Source organism: Mus caroli, chromosome 1, assembly GCF_900094665.2.
Source record: "Mus caroli chromosome 1, CAROLI_EIJ_v1.1, whole genome shotgun sequence".
In the NCBI taxonomy this organism is placed as follows: Eukaryota; Metazoa; Chordata; class Mammalia; order Rodentia; family Muridae; genus Mus; species Mus caroli.
The window spans coordinates 47,196,200-47,203,554 of record NC_034570.1 but is presented as its reverse complement, the minus strand read 5'-3'; the positions used below and the strand labels follow the sequence as shown (position 1 = coordinate 47,203,554).

Below are 7,355 nucleotides of genomic sequence, written 5' to 3'. Positions count from 1 at the left end.
GGATCCCTGGGTACGGCAGTCTCTAAATGGTCCATCCTTTCATCAACACATTTTATTCTTATTTTTGTCAAAAATAATGTAAAATGATGGTGGCAATGTAAGCAAGTAAACAGAATGCTTGTTCACTTTTCTTTCAATGTTTTCATTCTTATCATGAAATTATTTCCACTAAAATATGCTGTATAACACCTTCCACAATAAATGCTTCCACGGGTTATTCTGAAAACAAGCATTTACTTTTCGACCTACCTGCATTTTATTCATCTAATATTTTGTGGACCCCCTCCCACCAAAAAAGCTGAATTTATGTTCTTCTGATCTTCAATGAAGAACTTGCCACATGAGGAACAGTATTTGATAGGACAAAAGTTGGCTACAGCTGTTAACTAGGCATAGAACACTATTCATTTATTTGTAATTACAGAGGCTCATTCATATGCTTACATAAAGAGGGAGACAGAGCTACCCCAGCACAGCTTTTCTAAAACGTCATCGCTTCCCCATCAATTTCACTGCTGTATTGTTATTGAAAATGTACTGTCCTTATACATATGAGTCTGCTGTGGGATTCTTTATTCTATACCTTGAGCTATCTGCCTACCATGATGCAAGTATTGTATCAGCTTGGTTCTGAAAACTTTGTGTAGTCTTGAGTTAGGTAATAATATGTCTTTATCACTTTTATTTCCTCAGATGAAGTGATGAGATGAGAGCCATACCCAAGCTGTGTAAACACAGGGCTTGGGCTGGGCCCAGATCATTTCTTTCTCTGTTCTAACTATCCCTATGTCTAGGCTTGGAAGCTTCTAGGCTTCTTACAATCTAACCTTCCAACCTGACTGATTCAGTCTACTTGCTCTCTGCTTCTGACTCAATTGCTCTGCCTGGTCTCATATGCCCCATTTGGCAATCTGTTCTAATCTTCTGGCTCCTTCTCATTCTCTGGTTTGTTCTGTCTTCACCCGTGTCTAGCTTGTTCTCTCCACAACCTGTCTCTGTAAAACCCTGCTATACATACACATAACGCATCTCATCACCACCACCCCTCTCAATGCTCTTAAGTAGTCTCTCTTCCTCTGCTGTTCTCATTTGAGTTGGGCATATCCTACCTCTGGCTCATTCTGTCAAATCTTCTTTTGATGTGTCACTTTGTCTTCCCCTCAATTAGATGTCACTTTCAAAGATGGCCACTTCCTTGTACAAATTAACCATACCTACATTGTTTGAGAATAAAGGTGTATATTAAGGGCATGTCTAGATTCCAGGTGGATCATACTGTAATCCAGGGCATATCATTTCAGCTACATCTTATCTTTGGAAGTGATTCCATCCCTGAGCAGCCATGTTGCTGTATAAAAATTCCTCTACATGTCTTCTATTTTTTTGTCTTCTCTTAAAAAAAAAAAAAACATTTTGTTTAGTTGTTACCTCAATATAAATTTTAGAATAAAATATAAATATCTTAAAGATATCTTCTTGAAATTTTTATTTTGATTACATTGACATTCATGATCTATATTATAGATTGACAATTTAGGAAGTCTTCTAAGAGATGGATATAATATATTTTTCCACTTGTTTTAGGTTTTCAAGTATATTGCTGGTTTATAAATGAATAGTGTTTAATTTTTGTTTGCTCTTGAAAATTGCATTTTTTTGGATTTGGTTGTTAACTGCTAGTATTAAGATTTCCTATATTCTAGAAAAGATTATTTGCATCCACACTGACACACCTACTCCAGCAAGGCCATACCTCCTAATAGTGCCACTCCATAGGCCAATCATATACACAGTAACCATACTTTTTGTCTACTTAATTGGGTTATTTTATCTTCCAGTCTTCTCCATCCCAATCCTTTCCAGTCCACCAATACTAGGGAGGTGAGAAAGAAGGTTATACGGAGAAGAGGGCATAGATCTCTTTAGACTACTTCCTGGAGATTAGAAGTGTTGAATTCCTAGTGGCAAATCCAATCTTTGTTGTCAGGATATCTCCAACCAGAAATCCACCAGACAGCAAAAGCAATCAGCAAACAGTAACAGCAAACCAGCAAAATCTGCAGCAGGAAGCAGCAGCAGCAGCAGCAGCAGCAGCAGCAGCAGCAGCAGCAGCGGGAGCAGCAGGGGCCTCTCCCAGTGCTCTAGCATTTATATACCCTCTCAGGAGTCCCCAGAATTCCAAACATAAACTATCTTCAGTTGGCAGAAATCATATGTCCGCCAGAGCACGAGATAAATCACAGTTAGTTGCTGTGGGCAATCTGAAACATCCTCATATCCCATGTCTGAAGATAGCTACAGAGTACTTATAATAAATAAATAAATAAATAAATAAATACATACATACATACATACATACATACATACATACATAAATCTTTTTAAAAAACAACAAACAAACAAAAACAAAAAACAAAACAAAACAAAATCCCAACCATATTCACACTTTTGTGTTTTTAAAAGAAACCCAAATTCTTACTACAGGTATCACTCAACCATTGTCTTTGTCTGACCCTAGGCCTTATATTCTTCTGGAATCTAACAGTTTCTTCTCATTCCCCATTCCCTTCCTCTTGTAGTTATTGAGATGGCTGACTGTAAGTCTACCATATGAATTGAACTGGTGAGAATACTGGAAAATCTCTGTGCATCCCTGCTGTTCTACATAATTGAGTCTCTTGTTTGGAAAAGCAACTAGATTTTAAGCACACGTGAAAACATAAAAAAAAAGATAACTCTACCATTTTATGTGTTTTTACACCTGATGTTAGCTTCTTGTTTCTCATATTTTTCAATTATTTGAATAATTTTTTTGTATTTTTATTTGTGTATTGATTTTTCTTTTTACTGTTTCATGAGAAGAAAATGCTTGTATTTATTTTTAATTTTTAAAATGTTTTTATTTGCCCGGCTTGGTAGTGCATGCCTTTAATCCCAGCACTCAGGAGGCAGAGGCAGGCGAATTTCTGAGTTTGAGGCCAGCCTGGTCTACAAAAGTGAGTTCCAGGACAGCCAGGGCTATACAGAGAAACCCTGTCTCAAAAACCCAAAATCAAAACAAAAAAATAAAAGGTTTTTTTTGTTTTGTTTTTTTTTTTTGTTTGTTTGTTTTTTGGTTTTTTTTTATTGTTTTTACATCCCAATTGCTTTCACACCTCCCATTTCTCTCCTCACATAGATCTTTCCCCTATTTCCCCTCTCTCTTCTCCTCTGAGAGAGAGTGGGCCCCACTCCTGAGTATCCCCACTCATCAGGTCTCTTCAGGGTTAGGCATATCCTCTCCCACTGAGAAAGGGCAGCTCTGTTGAGTAACAGATTCTACAGACATACAACAGCTTTGGGAATAGCCCCTGTTCCAGTTGTTAAGGGACCCACATAGAGATTGAGCTGCCCATCTGGTACATATGTGCCAGGGGCCTCAGTCCAGGGGGTTCAATCTCTGAGAGCATCCGGAAGGCCTGGTGAGTTGACACTGTTGATCTTCCTGTGGAGTTGTTGTCCCCTTCAGGGCCTTCAATCCTTCCCCCAACTCTTCCTTAAGTGTCTCCAACCTCTGTCCAATGTTTCGATGTAGGTATCTGCATCTGTTTCAGACAGCTTCAGGATGGAACCTCTCAGAGGACAGTTATGCTAGGCTCCTGTCTGCAAGCATAACAGAGTACCATTAATAGTGTCATGAGTTGGTGCTTGCCTAATGGATGGGTTTCAACTTGGGCCAGTTATTGGCTAGTCATTCTCTCAATTGCTGCTCCATTTTTGTCCCTGTATTTTTTTTTCAGACAGAACATATTTTGGGTTGAAAGTTCTGTGGGTGGGTTGGTGCCTTTATCCCTCCAGAGGGGAGGGGGTCCTGGTGGCTTCCTCAGGTTGCATATCCTCACTGCTATGCATTACCTTCATTGACTCCTGGGAGCTTCCCCCATCCCAGGTCTCTGGCACTTCCTAGAGAATCCCCATCCCCACCTCTGGCAGCTGCATGCAGATTTCCATTCATGCTCTTGTCCCTCTGGTCCACTCTCTTGTCTCTCTCCACATCTGATCCTGAACCCATCCCCCATTCTCATCCCCATCCACTCTCCTCAACTTCCTCCCTCCTTCTGCACCCCCCGAAGAATATTGTATTCCTCCTTCTAAGTGAGATTCAAATATTCTTTCTTGGGTCTTCCTTTTTGTTTAGCTTCTTTGGGTCTGTGACATGTATCGTGGGTATCATGTAGTTTATGGAAAATACCACTCATCAGTGAGTGAATTATATACTATGCATGTCCATTTAGGTCTGGGTTACCTCATTCAGGATGATATTTGCCTGCAAATATTCAAGATGTCCTTATTTTTAATAGCTGGTTAGTATTCCACTGTGTCAATGAACCACATTTTCTGTATCCATTCTTCAGTTGAGGGACATCTGGGTTGTTTTCATTGCTGGCTATTATGAATAAAGCTGCTATGAATATAGTGAAGCATGTGCCCTTGTGGTATGTTGGAAAATCTTTTTGTTATATGCCCAGGAGCAGTATAGCTGGGTCTATTTACAATTTTCTGAGAAACCACCAAATGGATTTCCAGATTAGTTGTACAAGCTTGCATTCCCACCAGCAATGGAGGAGTGTTCCCCTTTCTTCACATCCTAGCCAGTGTGTACTGTCATTTGAGGTGTTTTTGGTTTTGGTTTGGTTTGGTTTGGTTTTGGTTTAAGGTGGAATCTTAGGTTGTTTTGATTTTCATTTCCCTGTTGACTATGTACATTGAACATCTCTTTAAGTGCTTGTTGGCCTTTCAAGATTCCTCTGTTAAGAATTCTCTTTTTAGCTCTGTACCCCATTTTAAAAATTGGGTTATTTGGCTTGTTGGAGTCTAACTTCTTGAGTTCTTTATATATTTTGGGTATTAGCCCTCTGTCAGAAATAGGGTTAGTGAAGATCTTTTCCCAATCTATAGGCTGCCATTTTGTCCTATTGACAGTGTTCTTTGCTTTACAGAAGCTTTTCAGTTTCATGAGTTCCTATTTATCAATTGTTGATCTTGAACCCAGAGCCATTGGGGTTCTGTTCAGGAAATTGTCTCATGTACCAATAAGTTCAAGGCATTTCCCCACTTTTTCCCTATTAGATTTTGTATATACAGTTTTATGTTGAGGTCCTTGATCCATTTGGACTTGAGTTTTTTGCAGTGTGATAAATATGGATCTATTTGCATTCTTCTCCATGCAGACATCCAATTATATCAGAACCATTTGTTGAAGATGCTTTCTTTTTTCCATTGTATTATGGTTTTGACTTCTTTATCAAAAATCAAGTGTCCAAATGTGTGTGTGTGGGGGGGCAGGTTATTTCTGGGTCTTTTCTTCAATTCCATTAATCAACCTGTCTGTTTCTGTATCAATACAATGCAGTTTTTATTATTATTGCTCTGCAATACAGCTTGAGATCAGAGATGGTTATTCTTTTAGAAGTTCCTTTATTGTTCAGGGTTGTTTTAAGAATCCTGCATTTTGCCGGGTGGTGGAGGCGCATGCCTTTAATCCCAGCACTTGGGAGGCAGAGGCAGGTGGATTTCTGAGTTTGAGGCTAGCCTGGTCTACAAAGTGAGTTCCAGGACAGCCAGGGCTATACAGAAAAACCCTGTCTCAAAAAAACCAAAAAACAAAACAAAACAAAATATCCTACGTTTTTTGTTTTTCCATATGAAGTCGAGAATTGTTCTTTCAAGATCTGTGAAAAAAATGTGTTGGAATTTCCATAGGAATTGCATTGAATCTGTAGATTGCTTTTGGTAAGATGGTCATTTTCACTATAATCCTACATATCCATAAGCATGGGAGATCTTTCCATCTTCTGAGGTCTTCTTTGATTTCTTTCTTCGCAGACTTGAAATTTTGTCATACAGTTCTTCTACTTGCTTGATTAGAATTACTAAATATTTTATATTTTTGTGGCTAATGTGAAGGTTGTTGTTTCCTTAATTTCTTTCTCAACCTATTTATCATTTGTATAAAGGAGAGCTACTGATTTCTTTGAGTTAATTTTGTATCCAGCCACTTTTCTGAAGGTGTTTACCAGCTGTAGGAGTTCTCTGGTAGAATTTTGGTGATTGCTGATATATATGATCATATATTACTGCAAAAAGTGATACTTTGATTTCTACCTTCCCAGTTTATATCCCCTTGATCTCCTTTGGTTGTCTTATTGCTCTAGCTAGAACTTTAAGTATTATATTGAATAGATAGGGAGAGAGTGGGCAGCCTTATCTTGTCCCTGATTTTAGTGGGATTGCTTTAAGTTTCTCTCCATTTAATTTGAGATTGGCTATTGGCTTGCTTCTATTGCTTTTATTATGTTTAGGTATATGCCTTGTATCTCTGATCTCTCCAAGATGTTTAACATGAAGGGCTATTGGATTTTGTAAGGGCATTTTCAGCATTGAATGAGATGATAAAGTGATTTTTCTTTCAGTTTGCTTATATTGTGGATTATGTCGATGGATTTTTGTATATTGAATTTTCTCTGCATTTCTGGCATGAAGCCTACTTGATCATGGTGAATGACATTTTTGATGTGTTCTTGGATTCAGTTTACAAAAGTTTTATTGAGTATTCTTGCATCAATGTTCATAAGGGAAATTGTTATGAGATTCTTTGTTGAGTCTTTATGTGGTTTAGGTATCAGGCTGACTGTGGCCTCATAAAATTAATTGAGCAGTGTTCTTTCTGTTTCTTGTTTGTGGAATAGTTTGAGGAGTATTGATATTAGCTCTTCTTTGAATACTGGTACAATTCTGTGTTAAAACCCTCTGGTCCTGGGCTTTTTTGATTGTTTGGTTGGTTGTTTGGTTGTTTGGTTGGTTGGGAGACTGTTAATGACTGCTTCTATTTTCCTTAACAGTTATAGGACTGTTTAGATAGTTTCCCTGATCATGATTTAAATTTGGTAAGTACTATTTGTCTAGAAAAAAAAAATCATCAGTTTCATTTAGATTATTCAATTTTGTGGAATAAGGTTTTTCAAAGTAAAACCTAATGATTTTTTTTCATTTCCTTAGTTTCTGTTATTATGTCTCCATTTTTATTTTATTTTATTTTACTTTTTATTAGGTATTTTCGTCATTACATTTCCAAAGCTATCCACAAAGTCCCCCATACCCTCTCCCCAACCCCCCACACTCCCCCTGCCCACCCACTCCCACGTCTTGGCCCTGGCGTTCCCCTGTACTGAGGCATATAAAGTTTGCAAAACCAAGGGGCCTCTCTTTCCAATGATGGACAACTAGGCCATCTTCTGATACATATGCAGCTAGAGACAAGGGCTCCAGGGGGTACTGGTTAGTTCATATTGTTGTTTCACCTATAGGGTTGCAGA

At 38.3% G+C, this 7,355-nt stretch overlaps 1 protein-coding gene across 1 annotated transcript in view; it reads left to right on the top strand.

Moving 5' to 3' along the window:
* Nucleotides 1-7,355, top strand: part of LOC110295232 (dynein heavy chain 7, axonemal-like) — a 151,034-nt gene that overhangs the window by 24,793 nt on the left and 118,886 nt on the right. The gene's annotated exons all lie outside the window — the stretch shown is intronic.